The 26,590-nt window shown below is 43.0% G+C and overlaps 1 long non-coding RNA gene across 1 annotated transcript in view; it reads left to right on the top strand.

Moving 5' to 3' along the window:
* Positions 1-20,121, top strand: part of LOC121492040 — a 39,901-nt gene extending 19,780 nt beyond the window's left edge. Inside the window, exons 4-9 of the long non-coding RNA XR_005988101.1 lie at positions 4,817-4,953; positions 7,004-7,201; positions 7,305-7,603; positions 7,796-7,920; positions 18,275-18,328; positions 20,063-20,121. This is a non-coding gene — a long non-coding RNA (uncharacterized LOC121492040). The remainder of the gene's footprint in view (positions 1-4,816; positions 4,954-7,003; positions 7,202-7,304; positions 7,604-7,795; positions 7,921-18,274; positions 18,329-20,062) is intronic.
* Positions 20,122-26,590: the final 6,469 nt, after the last annotated feature.

The raw sequence follows: 26,590 nt of genomic DNA, 5'->3' as shown, positions 1-26,590 counted from the left end.
TTAAATGTTATCTCCTCTTAGAAGTCTTTTCTGACCACTCTGTACAAAGCAACTCCATGTTGCTTTTTTTCTTAGTACCTCATTTTCTTGCATTAGACCACTTACTGCTTTTTATTAGTCTTTCCTATTAGATTGTAAGTTCCATGAAGGTAGGGACCTTCTTGCTCATGGTTGTATCTTCAGTGCCTAGAAGCACTCAGGAAGTATTTGTTGACTATAAATTGCTTTTCCCCTTCTTGTCAGTACCTGTGTGGGTGCTTTGTGGTTGTGCACAACTCTCATACTTTGCATGTGTTGTTGCCTTTGCTGGAACCACCCTTTCTCTCATCAGCTGGTCAGATTTTTTTTTTCTTTTAAAAAAAATTTATTTATTCATGAAAGGCCCAGAGAGAGAGGCAGAGACACCGGCAGAGGGAGAAGCAGGCTCCCTGCAGGGAGCCTGATGCAGAAGTATGTCCCAGGACCCTGGGGTCACACCCTGAGCCAAAGGCAGATGCTCAACCACTGAGCCACCCAGACAGATGTTCCTGGTCAGATTTTTTTCTTGTCCTTTTCCACTTTTCTAAGCAAGTCTTTGACTTCCTCAGGTGGTGCTAGTTCAATAGAGACAGCACTTTGGTTTTCTTGAATGGACTTCTTGCCCTTTGTGGTGATTTCATCTGTTTAAGAGATAGATGGTATGCCCTTGGTTTATAGATGATAAGCCATAAACTCTGAGAGCTTGATTTATTTGGAAAGGGGAGAATAAAAAAAAATAAAAATAAAAAAAAAGGAAAGGGGAGAATCATGATTCAAGCCCTGATGTATGTGTAAGAGCCCTCACTTGTTCTACCTTGCTGTGATCCAAAAGAAACCAAATAGCAGACCCAGAGACACTGAAGTGAGAGACACTGAAGTGAAAGAGATGTTTTTTAATTAAGTAATGAAAGTGTGTGTGTGTGTATGTGAATAGTTTGTCTTGCACTTGCTCAGAGTTAAACATGTTAGAAAGTATATTATTAAGCCATTTATAAGTATGATAGCATAAAGGGTAACCATAATATTCAGAGGACAATATGTATTTCATGTGTTTACTCGTCTTTGGTGATAATGACACAGTCAACATATATCCTAGTAGAAATGAATCAAGGTGAAACACTATTAACAGTATTAAATTCAAACCAAAGGAGGTATCAATGATCATCAGTTGTTTAGAGGATGTATAAAGAGTGAAATCTGAAGATTTTTGTTGGGGGAAAAATATGCAAAATTGGTGTGCTAAGTTTTATATTTTGCTTAAAAATATATCTTATTATAGATAAGATACTAGTTGAGTAAATTGTAGTGAATATTGCCATATTATGTAGTTATTAAAAAGAATGAGACAGACACACTCAGAACAGTCTCTAAGATCTGTTATTAAGGGCAGCCCGGGTGGCTCAGCGGTTTAGCACCTGCCTTCTGCCCACGGGGTGATTCTGGGGACCCGGGATTGAGTCCCACGTCGGGCTCCCTGCATGGAGCCTGCTTCTCCCTCTGCCTGTGTCTCTGCCTCTGTGCCTCTGCCTGTGTCTCTCATGAATAAATAAATCAAATCTTAAAAAAAAAAAAAAGATCTGTTACTAAGAATAAGGCAAGGTGTAGAGTAGTGTTTGTGGCATGCTAGTATTAGTATCTGTGTGAAAACAGAAGAGGATTCTACTTAATATACCCAGATTCCCCCGTTTGTTTGTTTTGTTTTTAAAGATTTATTTATTTTAGAAAGTGCGAACGTGTGTATAGGGGAGACAGAGAGAGAGAAAGTAGGAGAAGGGCAGGAGAGAGAGAATCTCTAGCAAACTCTCTACTTAGAGTGCAGAGCCTAATGTGGGGCTCAGTGTCATGACCCTGAGGTCACAACCTGAGCCCAGATCAAGAGTTGGATGCTTAACTGACTGAACCACACAGGCACGCTGAGTGTTTTACATTTTTTAAGTACTTTGGTTTACCCTATAAATGTGATCCTGAAAACTTGAGAGAGAGAGAGAGTGTGTGTATGTGTGTGTGTGTGTGTGTGTGAGAGAGAGAGAGAGAGAGAGAGAGAGAGAGAATGGGCGGGGGCTGGGGAGGCGTTAAGTATCTCTAAATTTCACAGGAAAGAGGAAGAGAAGGAAGATCCTTTTTATCTAGTAAATGATCCCCAGCTTAATATATTTGGATTTCGGTATATGAGATTTTTTTTTTTTTGAGATTTTTCTTAAAATGAAACCTTTTTCTACTGAGAATGGAACCAAAAAAGGGGGAGATTGTGTTTGAAATTGAAGATACCTGCGTATGTCAGGATGCCCCACTATTCGTCTCTCTGTTCTTCCTGTTCCATGCACTAGAAATCTTGGAGCCCCCTTTTATAATATGTTTCCTGTGTGTTGATTTTGTCATTTTTTAAAAAGATTTTATTTATTTATTCATGAGAGACACAGAGAGAGGCAGAGACACAGGCAGAGGAAGAAGCAGGCTCCTTGCGGGGAACCCGATGTGGGACTCGATCCCAGGGCTCCAGGACCACGTCCTGGGCCGAAGGTGGCACTAAACCGCTGAGCCACCCGGGCTGCACTGATTTTGTCTTTCCAATGGAATAAATTCTTGAAGGTGGGAGGCATGTCTTATGGTTCTATCTTATAATGACAAGCATAATAGAAGTTTCTCAGTAACTACGTATTCAAGGAAGATAAAAGAGAGGTAGAGAGAGAGGCTCCTCTGCCAAAGAGATGATTGCTTTTGGATTTTCTCTGACTCATCTTGTACTCTTTACTAGTGAAGAATTTCTTCCGTTTGTAGACTAAGCGTGTTGGAGGATTTCGGGTGTGTGTATGTGGATGTATTGGACGGATATTCCCTGCTGGAAGCCCAGGAGAGAGGAGAAGCTGGTGTGTGCTGGTGTGTAATGAGATGTCTGTGTTGCAGCCCTGAGATTGAGGACAATCTCAGATTTCTGACCTCTTTCTAATGTCAAGCCTGGGTATTCAACTGTCAGCAGGGCAGCTGGACCCTGTGGGTGCCATGGACTTCCTAAATTTAGTAGCATATGGTAGGAATGTTTGACTAAAGTGATTTGTCATTTTTGATGATAGTATTTAAAAACTCATAACACAGGGTGTTATTGTTGGTGTCCAAGAAGTGGCAGAGAGTATGTGAGAAATATTTTGAAACTGTTCAATCTTTCCTTAGGTCCCCTCCTCTGTTCACGTGCCTCCTACCCTTAGGCTAAATAGGGGTTAGCAGCATGGGCTCCACCTTTGGGAAGTTGCCAATTCCTTGTTAGTGGCTTTGTGCTCAGGCAAGAAGTGTAATTGGCTTCCACGTATCTGAGAGCAAATATATTTGGATCCTGTCCACCAGGCTACTCAAAACCTTACCCCAGACTGAAAAAGTCACCTTGGGCAACTTTCTTGGTAGGGACTTAGGCTTAAGAATCTTAGTGGGGACGACTAAATCTCTAGACTAATCATACAAGGTGGTGAATGTATGGGTTTGGGCATGAGTTTAACTCACCCAGGGTAGCTTGTTGGGTGCAGACATGGAGTAAGGGATAAGGTAGGGAGTAAAATGGGCTCAGCCCTGTGTCATTTACTGCTCCTAGGGAAATACAGGCACTTGTGTGCTGGGGGCAGAGCTCTGGCCTGCTGTGGTTAGTCACTTCCCTTTGCGAGTCAGTTTTAACCTACCCTGCAGGGCACTTGGGGTTTTTAGGAGATGAAACAGGGAATCTGAATCAGATGGCTTTGTTTCAGATCTTACAGATCTGCAGGGAGGAAGTGTGCATCCCAGGATCTATTGTTTATCATGTGGTGAAGTAAGAGGAATCCCATCCAGTTCTATGGGGGTTTCCCTCCATCCTTCTTAGGCCCCATCAGCTTGCCTTGATCTTAGGCTTTATCCTTTTCTCCCTATTACTGGCTTCTGAAAAGAGGAGGAAGAAGGATGAGGAAGGAAGGGGAGAGTTAAAGAATTTGTAGGTGTAGGTGGATTCCTATCTCCCTTCCCTCCTTTATTTTTTCTCTGTAGCGTTTAACACCACTTGATATACTATATACCTTTCTTGTTTATTGCCCAACACCTTCCATTAGAATGTAGGCTCCATGAAGACAAATTTTTTTCCTTCTTTTTTTATTCACTGCTCTGTAGCTGTGACATAGAACAGTTCCTGGTCCACAGTTGATATTCAATAAATATTTGTTGAATGAATGAATTTCTTGGACTTTTGGTGTATCTTTTGGGCTTTTTATTTGCAGTATTTTTTTTTTTTTTAAGTAATCTGCACACAATGTGGGCCTCAGACTCAGGACCATGAGATAGAGCACACTCTATCGACTGAGCTAGCCAGGTGGCCCTATTTGTAGTATTTTTGTTATTGTGTGCATTCTGTGATAAACACCCTGTATATAATCTTTGTGCATTTGTCTGCTTATCTCCTTAGGATAAATTCTAAGAACTAGAATGGCTGAGTTAAAGGATATGCATGTTCAAAATGACGATTCATGGAACCAACTACCTTTATGAATGTTAACTTCTACCAGTAGCACATGAAATTGCCTACATTGCCAATGATACTGGGTTGTGGGCAACCCCGGGTGGCTCAGTGGTTTAGCGCCACCTTCGGCCCAGGGCGTGATCCTGGGGGCCGGGGATGGAGTCTGGGGATCGGGTCCCGGCATGGAGCCTGCTTCTCCCTCTGCCTGTGTCTCTGCCTTTCTCTCTCTCTCTCTCTTTCTCTCTCTCTCTCTGTTTCATGAATAAATAAATAAAATCTTAAAAAATAAATACTGGTTGTATGTTTTTCATCTTCCTCATCTAACAGGTGAAAAGCGGTCTTGTCACTATAATATGGTAGTTGAGCAGGTGACTCTGATAGATGTGATGTGATATGGTATGTGACTCTGGAGCCAGTTTGCTGGGGCCTGAATTCTGATGCAGCCACTTACTGTGTGACCTTGGGTAAGTCATATAATTTCTCTCTCAGTTTCATCTTTGATAAGGTAAACATAATGATAACACCTGTTTCTGGAAGAATAAGTCAGTCAATCTAAGTAAAATGCTTCAAATAGTAATGGAATGTCACTCAATAAGTATAATTTAATTAGTATTTCTTTTTTTTTTTTTTAAAGATTTTATTTATTTATTCATGAGAGACACAGAGAGAGAGAGAGAGAGAGAGGCAGAGGCACAGGCAGAGGGAGAAGCAGGCTCCATGCAGGGAGCCGACGTGGGACTCGATCCCGGGACTCCAGGATCACGCCCTGGGCCAAAGGCAGGCGCTAAACCGCTGAGCCACCCAGGGATCCCTATATTTCTTTTTTATATTAAAGATTCAACATCTTCTCAAATGTATGTTGGACACTTATATATTTTTTGAGTCACTTACTCATGTCTTTTGCATGTTTTCCCAGTAATATTTTCTTAATAATTTGTAAGAGCTGAAGTGTTGACTATTATATATAGTGCAGAATTGCTCCTAGTTTGTCATTTTTGTCTTTTGACTGTATTTATGCAATTTTTTTTCTCTTGGGAAGTTTTGTATTTTTAGGTAGTAAAAATCTTTTTTCTTATAGTTTTTCCTGCTGCTAGGCCAGTGTTTAGAAAAGGCATGCTGGGCAGCCCCGGTGGCACAGCAGTTTAGCACCGCCTGCAGCCTGGGGTGTGATCCTGGGGACCCTGGATCGGGTCCCACGTCGGGCTCCCTGCATGGAGCCTGCTTCTGCCTTTGCCCCTCTCTTTTTCTCTCTCTATTTCTATGAATAAATAAATAAAATCTTAAAAAAAAAAAAAAGAAAAGGCATGCTTCCCTACCTCAAAATTATAAAAAATAGTTATTCATTTTCTTTGAGTACTTGGTGTGTGTGTGTTTAAATCTTTTAGTCTTGGATCCATCTGGAATTTATTTTGATACAAGGATAGCAGTTGAGATCTGGCTCTATTTCTTTTTAGTTGGGTACTGTCCTAGACCTATTTATTAAAGAGGAAAGAGCGGGAGCCTTCAATCTTTTTTCCCCTCCTCTAATTTGAAAGTAAGATATCCTAAAGATAGCAAATCCTCATTTCAGAGAATGAATTTCATGTTTGGACTCAGTCATTCAGTTGCTAAGCTGTGGGGTGAATATGCTCTGTAAAGCAGTTTGGAATCAAAACTCACAGCTTATCTAAGCAGTGAAACTGCTGCATTTGCTAGTGTCTCTTCTCCCCTGGCTTTTCTCTGGAGGCTCCTTCTAAATGGATCTTAGTTTGAGGACAGCTTTGAAGGGTCCATTGTTTGGAATGATAAATTCTGTGTTTTTGAAAAACAAATGAAGTGATTATAGTGGCTATTTCCTCACTCCAGCCTGAGTTATTGGTAGGGTATTGATCTGGGGTATTGAATGGTAACAAACACATTGTGTCTACCTGTGCCCTCATCAGCTCTTTTAGGAACTCTTGACTCAAGACAGAGGGAGCGGAATTCCTACATAACAGAGCGTTCTTATGTCCCATGGCAGCTGTCACCTGCCAAAGACGTGGAAGAAGGGGAGCTGACTCTTCCGTGGCATGTATTATGTGCCCGCAACTGTTTCCAGCACCTTACATATATGAAGTTTTTATGAGATTGGTGCTCTGTCCTGGGTTGAATAGTATCCTTCCACTTAAAAAAAAAAAAATAGTATCCTTCCAAAAATTCATGTCCACCCAGAACCTATGAATGTGATCTTACTTGGAAATAGGATTCTTGTCGATGTAATCAAGTTAAGATGAAGTCTTAGTAGATTAGGATGGGCCCTAATCTGGGATCCCTGGGTGGCGCAGCAGTTTAGCGCCTGCCTTTGGCCCAGGGCCCGATCCTGGAGACCCGGGATCGAATCCCACATTGGGCTCCCGGTGCATGGAGCCTGCTTCTTCCTCTGCCTTTGTCTCTGCCTCTCTCTCTCTCTCTGTGTGACTATCATAAATAAATAAAAATTAAAAAAAAAAAAAAAAGGATGGGCCCTAATCCAGTGACTGATGTTCTTATATGAAGAGGGAGATACACAGAGGGAAGACATCCATATGAAGATGGGAGCAGAAATTGGAATCGTGCTGCCACAAACCAAGGAATGTCAAGAATTACTGGCAACCGCCAGAGCTGGAAGAGGCAAAGAAAGATTCTCCCCTGGAGCCTTCACAGGGAGCATGGCCTTGCTGAAACCTTGATTTTGGACTTCTAGCCTCTAGAACTGTGAGAGAATAAATGTCTTTTGTTTGAAGCCACCCAGTTTGTAATCTTTGTTACAGCAGCCTTAGGAAACCAACACATACTCTTTTATTATCTCCATTTTCAGGTAAGGAAGAAGGCCCAGAGAGGTCAGACCCTTTGAGATGTCTCTAGGCCACTGCTCTGCGGGCTGGGCACTTACTCTGAAGTTCCTGATGTTGCTGTTGTCAGCTCCGCACCTTCCATGCCGTCACACCTCTGCTGCTGCTGGTGCTCAGTTGCTGGAATGGCTCCTTCTCTAACACAGCAGGCTGCAGCGTTTCCCCCTTCTTACCCACTTCACACCCTGAATCAGAAACTCCTCTCAGAGGCTCTGGCTGTAGACTGATTATTTCAGCAGGATACTTCGTGGCCCCACTTCTCCAGGTGAAGTCAGGCTTTTATTTTTCATTTCCATGCAATGTCAGAGAAATGTGAGTGATAGTTGTGGGCAGGGTCACTCAGCTTCTTCTGGCAGTTGTTTTTATGCTTCCCATTTCTGGCCTGCTATATTTCGTAGAATTCCTGTCAGGAGACAACTCAAGTCTTGGGTTTTGTTTTGTTTTGTTTTGTTTTCAGCCTCAGGATGTCACCCATAGCTCACATAGCACATATCACAGTTCATGGCTGTGAGCAGAGCAGGAGGAGCATCATGACTGCATTGGTTCTGAGGGCCCTGGTCACCTGGCCTCTTCTCTGCCAAAGTGAGTAGAGGGATGAGGATGTTGTCTGACCCAGCCCGTCCCCCTACACAGCCCCTTGTTTGCCCGTGGCCTCTTCTGCTGGCATGTCAGAAGGGGTGTCCTTCCTCTGTGTCCCATCGCTAGCTGCAGAATCTTGCCTGTTTTCCAATATGAATCTTTTGCTTTTATTTTTTTTTGTAAGATTTTATTTATTATTTATTTTTGAGAACAAGACAGGGCACAAGTAGGGGGAGGAGCAGAGGGCGAGGGACAAGTAGACTGCGCTGAGCGTGGAGCCTAAGGCAGGGATTGATCCTGTGACCCTGAGATCATGACCTGAGCTGAAACCAAGAGTCCAATGCTCAACTGACTAAGCCACCCAGGCGCCCAATCCTGCTCTTATTCTTAGCAACTCTCACTAGAGTAAGCTCCAGGAACTCATATTTGTTTTGTTTGCTGCTGTATCCCAGGATTGAGCAAAGACCTGATACTTGCCTAGCCCCCTAAGAAATGCTATTGAATGAAGAATTGAATATTAACCTTAAAGCTTTGTGGGTTGTTTTTTTTTTTTTTAAGATTTTATGTATTTATTCATGAGAGACACAGAGAGAGGCAGAGACACAGGCAGAGAGAGAAGCAGGCTTCCTGCAGGGAGCCCGATGTGGGACACGGTCTCGGGACCCTGGGTCATGCCCTGGGCAGAAGGGAGGCGCTCAACTACTGAGCCACCCAGGCATCCCTAACCTTAAAGCTTTGTAATCCTGGTTTTCCTTGCATCTTGCTTAAAGCCAAGGACCAGAGTAAGAACTTTAGAGGTCTAAGCAGTACATTCTGATGTCTCTCATATTTTCAGCCCTTGGTAGTATTTCAAAAATATTTAACACAAAATAAGTATAAGGAAATCCAGCAAAGTATAAGGAAAATCCAGTAAAATTCTGATTTTTACCCTGGCGACTAATTAGATAAATATAATTTAAAACATTTGCTATTATGTCTCAGCTTTCCTAGTTCTCTAAGCATGTGCTATTGGATAATTCTGACTGGACCAGTCCTTTCCTCACCTTGGACTTCATCTTCATTTCCTCTTTATTCCATCTGGTAAGATTGCCAGCCAGTCCCTTTCACCCCATAGGAGTATATGGCTCCTGAGACCCCAGCTTAGGCTAAATGCCCTGGGCTCCCTGGGGGCCTGCTAAGAAGGTCAAGTAGAACATGCACATTGCTAAAGAGTACCTTAGGGAACTTCCATGCTGAATTGTGATTTATAGTCAGCATAGCACATTGTGCCAAGTGATTATACTTGGGCCGTTTTTAGTTGTAATAATCTGCTTCTGTGATCTGACATGTGGAAAGCCCAGAAATGTCCCTGACGTCCTTCTTCCTGGATTACTGAGAAGTCCAGATGCAGTCCTACTCTGCCACCTGTACTAATCTAGCTTTGTTGAAACCATTCAGAGAAGGAAGGTATGATTCTGGAAGTAGAGCTCAAGCCTCCTACAGGCTATTCCAAGGCTGTGACTGTAATCAAATCTGTTGCTGCTTCATTTCAAAGAGCTTAAAATAGTGTTGGAAACCTCCTAGGAAAAAAAGCACCACTGTAACTTCTTGGCTAAGGAAGTGGTGTGTGCTGGCCAGAGCAGAAGCGGTAGCCAAGGCTCCCAAGTTCTTTCTGGACCTGTTGGCTTGAGGTGTGATGTTTGGCAATCTGAGATGCTATCTTAGAGTTCTGATGGTTTAGCATAAAGGGTGATGTGGGCCTTGCCTGTAGAGAGAGAGGCTGTCATTGGTCCCCTGTGATCTAGGAGACCTTATCACTAGATGTCCTTCCTTTCCTTTGAATTTCTAGCTCTTTTAAAATTTTTTATTTGTATAGCAAGAGTGAGAGCGAGTGAGAGGAAAGGCAGAGAGAGAATCTCAGGCGGATTCTATGCTGAACACAGAACTCCATCTCACGACCCTGAGATGACCTGCGCTGAAGTCAGGAGTTGGATGCTTTACCCATTGAGGCACCTAGGTCCCCTTATTTTTTTATTGTTTAAAAGATTTTGGGGGGCAGCCCAGGTGGCTCAGCAGTTTAGTGCCGCCTTCAGCCCAGGGCATGATCCTGGAGACCCGGGATTGAGTCCCACATCAGGCTCCCTGCATGGAGCCTGCTTCTTCCTCTGCCTGTGTATCTGCCTCTCTCTCTCTCTCTCTCTCTCTCTCTCTCTCTGTCTCTCTCTGTCTCTTATGAATAAATAAATAAAATCTTAAAAAAAAAAAAAGATTTTGGGATGCCTATTCGGCTTAGCGATTGAGCGTCTGCCTTCCGCTCAGGTCATGATCCCAGGGTCCTGGGATCGAGTCCCGCATTGGGCTCCCTGAGGGGAGCCTGCTTCTCTCTTTGCCTGTGTCTTTCTCTGCCTCTCCTTCTCTCTGCGTCTCTCATTAATAAACACATAAAGTCTTAAAATTTTTTTTTTATCATTTTCAGTAATCTCTATACCCAAAGTGGGGCTCAAACTTACAACCCTGAGATTAAGAGTCACCTGCTCCACCTACTGAGCTAGCCAGGCACCCCTCTAGCTCTTCTTTTTATTTATTTTTAAAAAGATTTTATTTATTTATTCATGAGAAACAGAGAAAGAGAGAGGCAGAGACACCAGCAGAGAGAGAGGTAGAGAGAGACAAACAGGCTCCATGCTGGGAACCCGACATGGGACTTGATCCGGGGTCTCCAGGATCATGCCCTGGGCTGAAGGCGGCACTAAACTGTTGAGCCACCAGACTGCCCAGTCTAGCTCTTCTTTTAAATGTAAAAATCCTCCCCCTCCCCTACAGAATTGATATAGGAACCCAGCAACATCATCCACATTTTACTTGAATTAATTTTATCAAAATTACTATCCTTTTAGTTGTGTGATTAGATCAGTTCATTTTTTCTTTTTAAAGATTTATTTATTGAGAGAGAGCACGCACAAGCAGGGGGAGGGAGATAAGCAGACTCCCCTTTTTTTATTTTTTTTATTTTATTTTTATTTTATTTATGATAGGCACACAGTGAGAGAGAGAGAGGCAGAGACATAGGCAGAGGGAGAAGCAGGCTCCATGCACCAGGAGCCCGACGTGGGACTCGATCCCGGGTCTCCAGGATCGCGCCCTGGGCCAAAGGCAGGCGCTAAACCGCTGCACCACCCAGGGATCCCAGCAGACTCCCCTTTGAACAGGGAGCCTAATGTGGGGCTTGATCCCAGGATCCTGAGGTCAAAACTTGACCCAAAATCAAAAGTCAGATGCTTAACTGACAGAGCCATTCAGGTACCCCTAGGTCAGTTCCTCTAAGGGATGGGAACTTTGATAGGGTTTAGGAAAAGAAGGCTAGGTTTGTGTGGGGTATACACTGTGGCCTTGGACAGGCAGAGAGTAACATTTAGGGTACCAGGTGCATGATGAGCTAGATGAAGGAGAACAAACTCCTGTCCCTGGAGAGCCAGCCATGTATTAGATGCTTTTCTTATATTTCTAAGTTTAATTATCATAATACAAAACAGTGAATTATCATCTTCATTTTTGCACATGGGCAAGCTGAAAGTCAAAGAAGTTATGTAACTTGCCAAGGTCAGACAGCTAATAAAAGGCTGAACTAGGTTTTGTTTCTTCTTAGGTCTGTCCAGTTCCAGAGCCCAAGCTCTTCTGTCTCTGACGAGATTAGGGAAAGAAGAGGAGATGGAGAGATGACATCTTTCTCTACCTCACAGTTTTACTTGTTGAGACGTGTTTAGCCAGAGCATCCTGTTTATAGAATGCTAGGTTCTATATATAGAGATGCTGCAACAACATATGTGGGAAGGATACCAATTGGCTGTAGGGGAGAATTTTTAAAAAGCCTTTGTTCTTTACTTCTAGGCTGTCATTGCAGTGTAATCCACAAGTGTCAAAACATATTGGTAACTCTGGTTTACTGCTTAAGAGACCCTTTGGAGATTTTATTCTCCAAATAAAATTTGTTGATGTGTCCCAAAGAGTAAGGCATGATAGGGGCAGAGGTGAGGGTGTGGTGTGCTCTTACTGTGTGTACTGGAGCTGGTGACACCTGTTATGTGACTATTACAGTGGATTATTACTGAGTAAACAAGAGGTGTCTCTCCTTTGCCTTTCTAGGGGAGACCAGATGGCACTGTGTGCTGGCCCAGGGCCAGAGGAGCCTAGCCTCTGGGCTGGCAGAGGAGATAGCTTGAGTGTGTCAGGTGATGGAATAAGAAGAGCCAAGGCTGGACTGTCAAGTGGTGTAATTTCAGGGGCACCCAGAATGTGCCTGTCCCTCAAAGACTTGTGTCGGCTCTTTGCTAGTGGTTGGAATTCTACAAGTGAAATTTATTTCCCTTGATTTAAGCCTTCGAGACCCTATTAAAAATGAATAGACTCCAGGAAGGTTTTTTTTTTCTTTTTTTTTTTAAATCAAGTTAAATTTAATTTTGGGCAGTCCCGGTGGCTCAGCGGTTTAGCGCCGCCTTTGGCCTGGGGGTGTGATCCTGGGGACCCGGGATCGGGTCCGACGTTGGGCTCCCTGCATGGAGCCTGCTTCTCCCTCTGCCTGCGTCTCTCTCTCGCTGTCTCTCTCTTTGTCATGAATAAATAAAATCTTAAAAAAAAAAAAAAAAGAGTTAAATTTAATTTTATTTTTTCAGGAAGGGGTTTGATTATGAAGCATTTTGGTCGTGTAAGTGGAGGTATGAATGAGTGTAGGTGATTGATTTCTGAGAACTAGACTCAGGCAGAGACAGAGAGGAAAGGGCACTCTGGCTTGGTCATGGACAGGACTCCATCCTAGCCATGGACAGGAAGGAGAAGTATTGAGTTTGAAATAAAGACCCTGAAAAGAGAAGTTGAGTCCCTAAAGAAACACTTTGTTTTCTTTACAGTTTTGACTGAGAAAACAAGCAGCTAAGGGTATTGGGGATATGGAGGCTTATGATTCCAAGAGAGGGTGTTGGGTGGAGAGACTTCCCGTGAGCATACTGGGTATTCAGACATGATGTTGTCTGGAGAACAGCTGACAGGCAGACTGTAAGAAAGAGCGTGGGACCTTTGGGTCTGCGGTTTGCTGTGATGTCCTCAGACAAGACCGGCAGAGATCTTAGGAAGTGGGAGGCAGCTTCCCAGAAGTGATGTAAAATGGTGGCGCAAAAGAGGCTGCTGATGACAACATGGGCAGGGCACTTCCTCAGAGGCCGCTGGTCACGGACAGCTTCTGGTCTTGATTTCCCAATGTGCTGTGCTGAGATAGGGCTTTACCAGAAAGCAAAATAAGCCATGTCAAAAGCAATGACAAAGCATTTGGGGTGTCCACGCAAAGGTGCGATTCCCATTGCCCACTAACTTTGTAGAGCCAAAATAGCTAATCTAGAGGCTGCAGCATGGCACCTGTGATTCAGATCTACAGCTTTTTTGGCCTGAATTCCTCCAAAGAGAGCCTTTCTAGTTGACCGTTCATCATCTTTCATCTAGCAGTGCTTTCAAACAGCCTCTGTGATCTGAACTCCCACATCTGTTCTCCGCCAGGGAGTCTTTGACAGAAGCAACTAAAATCTGAGTGCCTTTCCCAGCTCCTCACAGTTCAGTTCAGTTCAGTTCAGTTCAGTTCAGTTCATGGATGCCCTTCACCTTTGGGCTTCAACTTCTACTCTGTGCACGTTCTTACCCTAAGTCTATTTTGTTTTGGCTCAGACTTTTGGTTTCATTCATGCTTCTGGGGTCCTTCCAGCACATTTCCCTAGAAGGCTATATCCTAGGAATGGTCTCCACCCCTCACCTCCTGAAGTTTGACAGAGTCTGGACCGCCCTCTTTATTGGAATTAGTACAACTCTGTGAATTTCTGGGTGTAATACACCCCTTCATCTTTCCCCAACCACCATAGCCCCATACAGAAGGTCCAGTGATATAGCTAGGTCTTCTTCTTCTTCTTCTTCTTCTTCTTCTTCTTCTTCTTCTTTTTTTTTTTTTTTTAATAGCTAGGTCTTCTAATCCAGGATTTGGGAGCCAGTGCCCCCAGCAGGGAGGGACTCTTGAATAGGTGTACTGTACTGTGAGGGACAGTTCTGTCCATTACTATGCCTCTCCACCATCTCACCTTTATTTTGGCTTTTCCCTAAAAGGATCAGACTCTGTCCAGTTGCCCTGCTTGGACCTCCTAGCCTTGTCTAGGACTAAAACTCTGCTGTCAACCCCTCACCAGGGGCTGGGGCTTTTGCTTTCCAGCCTCTCTCAGGCCAGGCCCCTTCTCTGATACCAGAGATTCCTCCCACCCGCCCACCCATTCCCCCTACTAGAGACTTTCCTTACATCTAGGCTTTGGTAGGTAGGGTCTTACCCATGTACAGATCTCCCAGTTGTTGACCACACTGAACTCTCCCTGCTACTCTTTGGGCGAATTGGATGTCATGCTAGTCTGCTCAGCTGTACTTCTGGAACAAGCTTCTTAGCTTAGTTGGGCCCTGTCCTGAATTTCATGCTAGTTCTCCAACTGCCTCTGCCTCAAAAACAGCTTTTAATATGCATTTATAAAGCTTCAAAAGAGAGATAGAGAATATAACCTTTTCCAAACTTAGTTAACTAGAGAATATTTATTTATTTATTTAACGAGCATGTGTGAAAGCACAAGCAGGGGAAGTGGCATGCAGAGGGAGAGGGAGAAGAGGGTTCCCTGCTTGTGGGGAGGGACCCATGGGATCATGACCTGAGCTGGAGGCAGACAATCACCCAGGTGTCCTGAGAACCATTATTTTTTTTTGAAGTGATATTTAAATCTCATGGAGTATGGTGTTTGGTGGAGCACAGTTTTGGAAAGTATGAGGCTTTATCCTAAAGGAGTAGATCTCAAGCTGAGGAATTCCAGGTGAAGGTAATGTGACAGTCAGTGAAAAAACATTATTTGGGGGTAGGAAATCTCTCTTGGTCCTCTTCATTCAGCACATGCCTACTGAGCACCTAGTATTTACCAGTCTTTCTGCTGGAATCACATCATGTGTTTGACTGCTTAACTGTATGGCATCTGTGTAAGGACAGCTGTGATCTGGAGTGTATGTGTAAGGTGGGGAGGAGGTAGGGATTCTACATTCTTTCTCCCACATTTGGATCTTCTTCCTCTTCCAGTTAAAACAGGAAGAAAGGAAGTACTGAGTAGGGTGATGTCATCAGCTTCTGGATCCAAGGAAAGCTTCTCTGAGGCTTCTTTCCCCAGGTTTGACCTCTTCTAGGATTTCTCCAGCACTCCTGAGCACCCCTTCCGTCTCACTCTGGGAGTAATCATCTCAGCATCAGTTTCAAGTCTTATTGCTAGTTCAGGATTTTGACTTCACATACGAGATCAGTGCTAACTGGGATGGAGCTCATTTTTTATGGAATGATTATGACATTGTAAACTTTGTACTTTCCCTATGAAATCCCTCTCTTATAGCTCAGGGGTAGTCTAGATGATTACTTTTTTCAACTTTTCAGTGGAGATAAACGCATGCACTATAGGCAGGGCAGTCTTGCGGGTGGAGAGCATTTAAATCTGACAGTGAGGGTGACCAGGTGCCTGGAGCTCTAGCTGGCAGAACTGGTAACCAACCAAAGAGGAAACTAGTTATTTCCTTTGTATGCCGTTCTCTACCGGGATAGCCTCGAAAAGACCACTTGAAGCAGACAGAAATCTCCAACTAAGACTTCTGATTAAGAAATTTTAGGTCCTTTTGAGATCCTGTTGTATGTATGTGTTTTTACTATCATGAGTGAGATCTTTGGTTGGCCAGTCTTTAACAGAGTTGGATGACCTAATCATGAAACAGACTATATACACAGGTTTAGCTTTGATCTCACGCTTAGATATGACGTTCATCCAACAGTTAGCATCTTCTACCCATAGGCCCCACCCTAGGGGCCTTGGTCTAGGGTCCCTGTCCATTTCTGCCACTTCCTCTGAAATGCTATGTTTTGTTTTTGTTTTTTTTTAAGATTTTATTTATTTATTCATGAGAGAGAGAGGCAGAGACACAGGCAGAGGGAGAAGCAGGCTCTCCGTGGGGAGCCCAATGCAGGACTCAATCCTGCGACTCGATCCCAGGACTCCAGGATCACAGCCTGGGCCGAAGGCAGGTGCTGAACCACTGAGCTACACCACCCCCCACCCCCGGCCCAGGGATCCCCTGAAATGCTATGGTTTTAACTGAAGATCAGAGAGTGAGCTCACAGGAATGTCAGAAGAGGGCTTGTAATCGTCATTTAGAGATCTTCAGTAGAGCCAGTTATTTGGTCCTTCTGTAGGTATCTATAAGTATTGGCATATAAAACTATATGTATGCTGTAGCTGTGATAGCTGTATATGTAGCTATAGGTGTGATAACTGTAACTTTCTATAATCCTCCAGGGTCATTAGTAGGCTTGCTTCTGCATCATTGTCTTCCCTGTTTCCCCACCAGGAATTAAGTAGGCTCTGAATGTAATGTAAGATGTTTAGAATGTCCCTTCCTCTCTCCCTCCCTGTCTCACTTGTGCATGTGTTCACTTTCTCTTTCTCTCTCGCTGGGGTCCTTGTCTGCAAGGCATCTCTAGTTGAACTTAATAGAGAAGTTAACAAATAGGAAAAAAAGGACAATTAAAGGTTACACCGAGGTTCAGATTCTAGGTAAAATGGAAGTTTTGGAAAGGAATCACCTGAGAGCTAAAACCTTGGGAGAAAGTTTCATGGAAGAGATGATTGTTGACTAAGGACACACTAAGTAAGGTAGGGACTAGAACACCCCGATGGGAGTATGTGGAGTGAGGAAGGAATGGGGTAAAATCTTCAGATTATTTCTTGTGCAAGCAGAGTAACTGGTACCTCCCCCACTGGTCTCTTCTGTAAATCACCACTGAACCTCATGTAGTTTGGTCCTTTTTAAAGATTTACATATTTATTTATTTACTCATTCATTCATTCATTCATTCGAGACACAGAGAAAAAGGCAGAGACACAACACAGGCAGAGGGAAAAGCATACATCCTGCATGGAGCCTGATGCCGGACTTGATCCCCGGACCCCAGGATCACGACATGAGCCAAAGGCTCAACTACTGAGCCACCAGGTGCCCCAGTTTGGTCCTCCTTTTTTTTTTTTTTTTTTAAGATTTTATTTATTTATTCATGAGAGACACAGGCAGAGACAGAAGCAGGCTCTTCACAGGGAGCCTGCTGTGGAACTTGATCCCCAGAGCGGGATCACACCCTGAGCCACCCAGGTGTCCCAAGTTTGGTCCTTTTTAAAAGCTTCTGAAGATTGAGTATCTTAATGTAACCCATTAGTTAGCTGGAACCATCTTTTCCCCTAAAAATTTGGCTCAAAGTGTCATTCTACAGATTGTAGAGTCTGATTCCTTCACCCAGATTCTTCAAATTCCTAGGAGCTCATGTATTTATGGTCATTCTAATTTTGAGCTCTTGCTTCCACTAAATTAGTTCAGATTATAGATGGTCTTACTGTCTCAAGCATGCTGTCTCTGTTTCCATCCACATTCACCCAGATGTAGAGCTCAAATATCTCCCAGCTAAAGCCTGTATATGTATAGCAGACTTTATTAAAGATTTAGGATAATGGAGAGTGTTTTACATTGCCCGAAAGCAGCAACTTGAATTCTAATACTGGCTATCCCTATCCCTTAAAGTATTTTTTTGTCTATATCTCCATTAGAGATTCATCACTATGTATATCACCCATGTGCCTATGGCTTTGGTCTCTTACAATCATTCCTCTGCAAACTTTCCTAACTCTATTGCCACTAAATATTCCTGATACTACTTCCTCTGTTATGCAAAGCAGTTGAATTCTACTCTGTCTTCCAAACTTACCTCCATATGTCCAAAGCCCACTGAAATGGTTCTGCTGAGTAAAAATTCATCCACTTTAGCCACACAAAGTATTTTTAGAACCTCTGATGTGTTCTTTTATGTTATTTCTCTCCTTTGAAAGCATTTCTTGTGTGGGACACCTGGGTGGCACAGTCAGGTAAGTATCTGACTCTTGGTTTCAGCTCAGGTCAAGATTGCAGGTCATGATCTCAGGGTTGTGAGACTGAGTCCTGTGTCAGGCTACATGCTCAATGTGAAGTCTGCTTGAAATTCTCTCTCCTCCCACTCCCCCTCCTGCTCACTCTCTTTCTCTAAAACATAAATAAATATTTTTTAAAAAACACATTTCTTGTTTTAAGTAGCATTTACTATTTCTTTTTTTAAAGTTAACTCTACACCCAATATGGGGCATGAACTCATGACCCTGAGATTAGGAGTTGCATGCTCTGCCAACTGAGCCACCCAGGCACCCCAGCATTTACTACTACCTTTTTTTAAAAATTTAAATTAAATCTTTTTTTTTTTTTTTAGCATTTACTACTTACCTCAGAAATGGTTTTGCTTTGAAGAATCTGTGGAGGGAAGGTAAGAGGATGTTCCAGGCTAGGAGAACAATGTGTATATAGGCAGCAGTCTGCATAAAACCTCTTATGGGCAATGAAAAAAAAATATTCTATCTGGAAATAAGAATTTTTGTTGGTGAGCAGAGCTCAAGATTGATTAGAAAGTCCAGAAACAGATCTAGCTTTTAGTGGAAAGCATAGTGTTGGGGTTTCTTTTTTTCTTTTCTTTTTTTTTTTTTAAAGATATTACTTATTCATGAGAGACACAGAGAGAGAGGCAGAGACACAGGCAGAGGGAGAAGCAAGCTCCCTATGGTGGGCCCGATGTGGGGCTCAATCTTGGAACCCCAGGGTCATGCCCTGAGCTGAAGGCAGACGCTCCACCACTGAGCCACCCAGGCGTCCCAAGGATAGTGATTAGAATGAATGTCTTAACTAATTAAAAAAAAAAATTCCTGTCACCTTCTAGCAAAATATATTATAGATGGATTAAAGGTTTTTATTTTTTTTTTATTTTTTTTTTAATTTATGATAGTCACAGAGAGAGAGAGAGGCAGAGACACAGGCAGAGGGAGAAGCAGGCTCCATGCACCGGGAGCCTGACGTGGGATTCGATCCCAGGTCTCCAGGATCGCGCCCTGGGACAAAGGCAGGCGCTAAACCGCTGCGCCACCCAGGGATCCCCCGATTAAAGGTTTTTAATATAAAAACTAAAATAATAAGTATACTAAAAAAAGTTATTTTCTTTTTAAAAAATTCTTATTAGAGAGAGCATGAAGGGGGGCAGGCGGGGCGGGGGGAGAGAAGCAGACTCCCCACTGAGCAGGGAGCCTGATAGAGGGCTCCATCCCAGGACCCTGAGATCATGACCTGAGCCAAGTCAGACGCTTAATTGAGCCACCCAGGCACCCCTGAAGTACACACATTCTTAATCCACCAATCTGATTTCTAGGTATTTATGCCCAGGGAAAGTGTACAGAGATATATTTATTACTATTGAATTGGTAAAGCGATCAAAATGACCATCAATAGGGGATTGGCCAAATAAACTGTTAAGTTCGTACAATGATAAATGAAGTAGATCTATAATTACTGACACAGAAAGATGGCTGTAATATAAAATGAAAAAAATATATAGCATATGAATTTGTTTCAGTTGAAATAAATACCACCAGAGCTGTGTGTGTATGTGTGTGTATATATTTATTATTATTTTTAAAATATTTTATTTATTTATTCATGAGAGGCACAGAGACACAGGCAGAGGGAGAAGCAGGCTCCCCACAAGGAGCCCGATGTGGGACTCGATCCTTGACCCCAGGATCACGCCCTGAGCTGAAGGCAGACGCTCAACCACTGAGCCACCCAGGCATCTCAACTATGTATATATATTATAAAATCATACATCAGGGGCATCTGGGTGGCTCATTTGGTTCAGCATCCAACTCTTGGTTTTAGCTCAGGTCATGATCTCATGGGTCGGGATCAAATGCTGTTCAGGCTCTGAGCTCAGAGAGAAGCCTGTTTGAAGATTTTCTCCCTTTGTACTTCCCCACTCAAATAAATAAATCTTAAAAATATCATATAACACAATGTTAACCAAAATTATCTTTTCTGATAAAGAAAAAAAAGGGATTTAAAAAAATAGGAGAGGCACCTGGTTGGCACATGACTCTTGATCTCAAGGTTGTAAGTTTGAACCCCATGTTGGGTAGAGATTATTTGAAAAACAAATTTTTTTTTTTTTTTTTTTAAGATTGTATCTATTCATGAGACACACACACAGAGAGAGAGAGGCAGAGACACAGGCAGAGGGAGAAGCAGGCTCCATGCAGGGAGCCCGACGTGGGACTCGATCCCGCGTCTCCAGGATCAGGCCCTGGGCCAAAGGAAGCGCTAAACCACTGAGCCACCCGGGCTGCCCTGAAAAATAAAATCTTAAAAAAAAATAGATTCTGACTTGATGGTGGTAGGTGGGCCAAAACCACAGTTATATTATGCCAAGGTGTGTGTCTACACTGTGAAGTTGGAAAATTACTCATTATGACAGAAAGAGGGTAACTGGAAAGGAGAACTAGTCCTCTAGAAAGGGGAGAGAAATTTGCGTCTTGGAGTTAAATTTGAAGGGCCAGAGCTACATCCAAAAGGAAATATTCTATAGACTGGGGATTCCCATTTAGAGGAAAAGGTACTTCTGAAGTAGAGGCAGTAAGTAAGCGTGGGACTCTAGAGTTGACACCCTTGAGATGTTTAGGAGAGGGATGGTCTTATCTCGGTCCTCCCATTCCTGGTGGTAGTCTTGACAGACCCTGGAGAGGAGTGTGTAGCAGTGGTCTCAACTGGAACCTGAGAGTAGAGCTTGAGGAGCAGTAAGAGTGGACAGTAATCACTGTAATGAAACAACAGCCACAACGTTATTTAAAGATCCCTGTGCAGTTTATGAACGCCATTGTACAGTGACCTGGCTAACAGTCCTGTATACTATGCATTTTTTTTTTCTTTCATGTGGGCACTGAATCTCAGAGAGTAGGATTAGGACTCAAACTCAGGTATTTAGGCCTCAAATTCCATTTCTCATTTCTCCATGAGGTGAATTTTCTGAGGAGGGAAGGCTAGAGCAAAAGTGGCAGCCTGGAGCTAGGAATATCACAGTGAAGAAGTGGAAGGAAGAAAAGGGCCAGGGAAGATACAGTGCTCCTCACAGTCACTGTCCTGTCCTCTGGCCCTTGTAGGTCCTGACATTCCTCTAAACCAGAGAATGTGGGATGTTTTATTAGTTTAAGGGAGAAAAAAAAAAATCCGAATCCGTTCAGAAATAGCTTGAGGTGTTTTGGAAATAAGGTTGGCTAGTTTGGTTATAGCAGAGTTAGTTTGGTGGCTCAGTAGTTTATTGAATTCTGACTTCATTCTTTTGAAAGCAATACAGTAGAAGCATATTGACTTCAACCCATGAGGGAAGGGCTTGTCTCATTTAATGACATGGAAAAAAATTTTTTTTGTGGACATTAAGTTTGCTTACTTCTGGAATCACATATTAATTCACTTACATGTGTATGCACTAACTAGTAGAGATCCTAAGGGGACCTACTTTAGTCGGTAGAAAGTCAGAAATCTCAAGTTACTTCAGTTTTCCAACTGACAATCATATTTATGCAATTGAATATTTTGGCTAAGCCATTCTGATAGTATAAACATAAAAAGCAGTTATTTCCTGTCAGAAATTCTGAACCAGCAGGGTCCACTTTAGAGAGAGGTTGTGGGGAATTGCTAGACTGGTGTCTGCTGAGAATTCTGCAAGGCATGGTTGCTGCCCAGTGCGTGGAGCCTAGTGGGCCATCAGAAAGCTGCAGTGGAATGAATGAGTGAGTAAGCGAAGGACTGAAGGAATCCTTATCTCTGCGGCATGTTGAGCTGTACAGAACAATCTTCCCACAGCTTTGTACTGTAGTTTGACTTGGGTGGTTTGGGGACTAGACTCATCACCTGGATTTTATATTAGGGAGGGAGGTACTTGTTAGGTACTTGTTTCCTCCAAGTACCATGGGAAGTTTCTGCTCTATGAGCTGGTGACTCCACAGAGGAGGGATGTTTCCAAAATCAGTAAGCTGGTGTCACTTGAGTCCCAGTCACTTGATGTCCTTGATGCTGAGAAAGTCTCTGGAACAAGTGAGGAGGCCCATGGAGGCAAGAGATTTCCTATTGGCAACCTGGATCGTGCCCAAAGAGGGCAGCTACTTTTTAAGTCCTCTGTAGGAGGCTCTCTACCACCCTTCTCTACTGCTTGGATTCTAAATCAGGAGGCTCTCTGGCTCATCGCTGGCTTTTGCTTACCCAGCCTGGCCCTGCCCTCTGGCACTGTGCCACCGGCGATTTTTAGCCCTACTGGAAATTACACCCTCTGTGAGGGTAAAGCAAACTGGGAGGTTCTGCCTCTGGCTCCAGAGGGACTGGAGCCTGTCACCTGGCCCTGCCCTGTGTTTCCTGGCATGCGTTCCTGGCCACCTTTGTACCCTTAGCACAGTCCTCTAAGCCCGTAATTCTGCCTCAGTAGGGATTTAAGGACTGCCTTTTTCGGATGGCGTGGGGGGGGCAGGATTGGCAGGGTTTTGGAAGAAGCTCCTGATACCAATCTCTGTGTCCTGCTTTAGGAGAATTATTGGTTTCATGCAGATGATCTAACAGTTACGTTGGTAGTGGTGGGATATGAAGATTCTTCAGTATATCAAAAGGATTTACCACTGGGTTTCTTTAAACATTGAACCTGCTTTTCAAAATAAAAGTTGATTTTCACACTATAAATAATGCGCAGTTATTTACATCAAAAAACTTTTGAGGGGCACCTGGGTGGTTCAATTGGTTAAGCATCCAACTCTTGGTTTCAGCTTAGGTCTTGATCTCAGGGTCTACATGTGGAGCCTACTGAAAACAAAAACAAAAACAAAACAAAACTTGAGATATTCTAGGCAAACTTCCTTGTTTCAGATATGAGCAAACTTTGGGAGGTCCATCAAGGGCAAAGCTGTGTCTTTGTTGATCTAACATTCAGATTATCTGGAAGGAATTGAGGGAGAGGGGAGCAGACATTGTACAGGAGGAAGTCTCAGTCCCTCTGAGAGGAGCATTTCTTGGGGTATTTTTTAGGTGGAGGAGTGGAAAAATGCATTCCTTCCCCTTGAATGCCTTGCTCACAACCCTTGAATTGGGTAATTCCTACCTAACTTTCACCTTAGTCCTTTCGGACTGACCCCAAAACGACATGGTAATCCCTGAGTATTTGAAACTTCGCAAAGCTCAGTTAAGTGAAAACTCAAATTATAGGATGTGAGTGACTGAATGCAACTTTATTAAATCCACTGTGTGAAAAAAGCCTTATATTAAGTTAGCAAAATGACAGTAGAAGCTCTTTAAGGGGCCTGATTTAATTAGTCGATTAGATTGATTAGAATTATCTGATGTATAATAGGTAGTAAAAGTAAAATAGGTGTAAAAGTAAAGACAAGGAGATGTAGAAATATTGAAGGATATAGGAGATTGTGATCAGGCAAAAGGTCTGACTTTCTGTTTAAAGGCAGACTGCGATCAAGGGACAAAAGGTCTTGACCAAGAGGTCAGTAGGTGACAGCAGTGAAGAGGAGTGTGGTTGTTTAGTATAGACTTCGGCAAAGGAAGGATTTTTTTGTAAGGTAATAGGAATAATGGCTTTGAAGCCACATTGAGACGGACCATCTGTTTTTCCTCTTGGTACCACTGGGTACTGAAGAAGAATTTTATGGCAGAAAATTCATTTCCCAGAACCAAGTTCTTCAGGGAGTGCCAGGTTCCAGCTAGGGGGAAGGAGGCCAGAACTGTCTTTTAGGCCCGCTTTCTGCACTGCACGCCTAAATACTGTGGAGTGGGGAGAGGCGGGGTGCTCTGGCCAAGTGGGACAAGCTCCACAAAGTACTGGGCCTTTAGGCAGAGTTTGCAGGAATAGGGACTAAGTACTCTTTGCAGGGAAATCCCATTTGGCCATGAGGTTTTTTTGAACTGTTCAGGCTCAGATTGAGTCGGTGCTAATCTGTGAGAGGCTGAAGGGAAACTGAAGGTTTCTTCCTTAAAACTCTAGGAGGCAATAGACTCTTGGGCCTTTCTATTCCTGTAGAGTCTAGAATTTATTTTGCCTTTTACAGTGACAGCAAATAATGCCCTAAGGCCCACAGAGTTTGAAAGAATCTGGAAATACTCAGATTATTGTTTATAAAGATGTTTTTAGATTTTTAATGGTTGAGGATTCTTTTGACATTGTTAATACATGATTGCAAATGTTTAAGAAAGAGCCTCCAAATAGCTGGAAACAAAGTCTTTACTTTTTGCTCCTTCCGTACTTGACTCATTGACACCACTACCCTGGCCAGATGTGAATAACTCAGAAAATGATTGCCTAACCAGCCATTTCATCACAGGAACCTGAGTAAGATTGTGTGGCCCACAGCACAAGAGGCTATGTGGCTTAGAGCTCGGGGTGTGCTCTTCTCATGTCAGTACTTTCTGAATCGTTTTTAACTGGTTTTGCCACAATTAGAATGAAAAACTTCTGTCTGGCAAAAGTCATTATAAACAAAGTTAGAAGACAGCCACTAGAATGGAAGAAAATTTTTGCAATATATGTAATAGGTGATGAATTAATATCTAAAATCTGTAAAGGATTTCTATAAATCAATAAGGAAAAGGCAAACCCAATAGAAAATGAGTGGAGAATACAATACGTGAGACACAACAGGGCAAATTGTAATTTTATTAAAAAAAAAAAAAAACTTATCCATTTCATCCATTCCAAATGAAACTGTTATTTCGTTTAAGGAATGAACAGACTTCTCTGGATGGGAATGTTCACTGTATTGGTAAATATCCACGAATAAGGTACCATGAAACACTGTATGGCTGTGAAAACCTTTTTTTTTTTTTTGAGAGAGAGAGAGTGGAGTGAGGGATAGAGAGAGAGAGACTCAAGCAGGCTCCATGCCTAGTGTGGGGCTCCATGAGGGGCTCCATCTCACAACCCTGAAATCATGATCAGAGCTGAAATGAAGAGTCGGATGCTTAACCAGCTGAGCCATTCAGGCACCCCAGCTGTGAGAACTTTGACGTTAACTTTCTGTATCAGTGAAAGGTGCAAATGCAGGAATAGAATGTTCCCATTTATTTTATTTTTTTCCCCATTTATTTTTTAAACAACATTCCTATTTGATTTGGAATGTATTCTGTTTTAAATTTTATTAAAGGATTTAAGCTTGTTTTCTTCTAGTTACATTAAAGAGTGAAATGTTAACTTTTGTCTTCCCCTTATGTAAAAGATTGATCCAGTATAAATCTTAGCCTCTGAGAAGAAGTTAGAGACTTCTCACTACTCTTCCCTTCCCATAAACTGAAAGGATTCCTGAAGGAGGCTCCTGGGCCATGGTATCTGCAGTTGCACTTCTTGGTGTGAAGAACAAAGGAATTCAAAGCTCAGAATTCTTTTTTTCCTAGGATTTGCTGCACTTTGGTATTCACAGCCTTGTAGAGACTCTGCCTTCCTGCCTGTGCTGTAGTGGAAGGAGCTGAGACCTCTGCTCAGAAGGCTTTGCTTGCTCCTTCCCTTGGAAGAAAAAGGAAAATTACCTGATTGGCCTCAGAAGCGTCTCAGCTGGTTTTAATCTTGGTCTCCGTCCCTCACCAACCTGGGTGAAAGAAGACCTTGAAGCAGACGCCTTAGTTTTGCCTGTTTCCCTGGAATTTGAGGATCTAGAACTCTAGCCTGGAAATAACAGGACTTCCAATCATAGGGTGGCACAAGCCCAAAAACCTCTTTGTCTTTCAAAGAAAGACCAGGGCTTTTGGGACAGAAGCACTGCTTTTCTAAATTACATTACCAGTGTCAGCGGACACCAGTATGGGTGTATGGGGATTGTTTCGACCTTGCAACACAGGCTTTTCCGTGAGCTGGAGAGTTACATGGAGTGGTATAATAGAAACCTATTTAAAACCAAAATTGACTCCAGCAAATACTGTTCAAAAGAGGGATGGCCGGAAAAAAAAAAAAAAAAAAAGAGGGATGGCCGAATTCGTATTCGTAGGGGGGAGAACATTCCATTCTCTTCTCACTACAGAATGGTGATGGGTGATGGTGAGAGTGAAGTTCACAACTTCCTCTTGTTGCTCAGTATTGGTCAGGTGTGGAGCCTGGAGTGGGTAGTTCACAGTGGGGCTGACTCCAGGTGTGGGTCACTGGATATCAGGAAGAAGGGGGTTAGAGAGCTAAGTTGCTCTGAGTAATATAAAGGGGAATTGGGTTTTCTGAGCAAAAGGGAGATCTTTCCCAAGTATGAGCCATGTCTGGAGAGGGTGAAGGCGCCATGAAGCGTGCTAACAATATAAAGCCCCTCTGTCTCTTGACAGAGAAAGTGAGGAAAGTCTGATGAGGACAGTGTTTTGAGTTAGTTTATGTATCTGTATTTTTTTCTTTTTGGTAAAGCATGGAAAAAAGGAGCTGAGTCACACCTCTGGGACAGCTCAGATCGGAAGGAAGAGATCAGCCTCAGTGAGTGAGATAAAAAATCCAGCAGGAGCTGCAATCAGAGCCTAAAGGGACTGTTAAGAGCATTAGCTGCTGGGAATTTGCAGAAATTATGGGAGGTTCATTGGAGGGGGGCATCTAGGTGGATTTTAAAACATGCACATAGACAGAATGGTTGTAGCTGACCTCTGATTGCTCTAGTGCTTGCTGTGTAACTCCTAGAATGGTTAGCCTTGGTCCTTCCCCAGG

The sequence above is a fragment of the Vulpes lagopus genome, chromosome 5, assembly GCF_018345385.1.
Source record: "Vulpes lagopus strain Blue_001 chromosome 5, ASM1834538v1, whole genome shotgun sequence".
NCBI classification, from domain to species: Eukaryota; Metazoa; Chordata; class Mammalia; order Carnivora; family Canidae; genus Vulpes; species Vulpes lagopus.
This window is presented reverse-complemented; position numbering and strand designations above follow the sequence as displayed.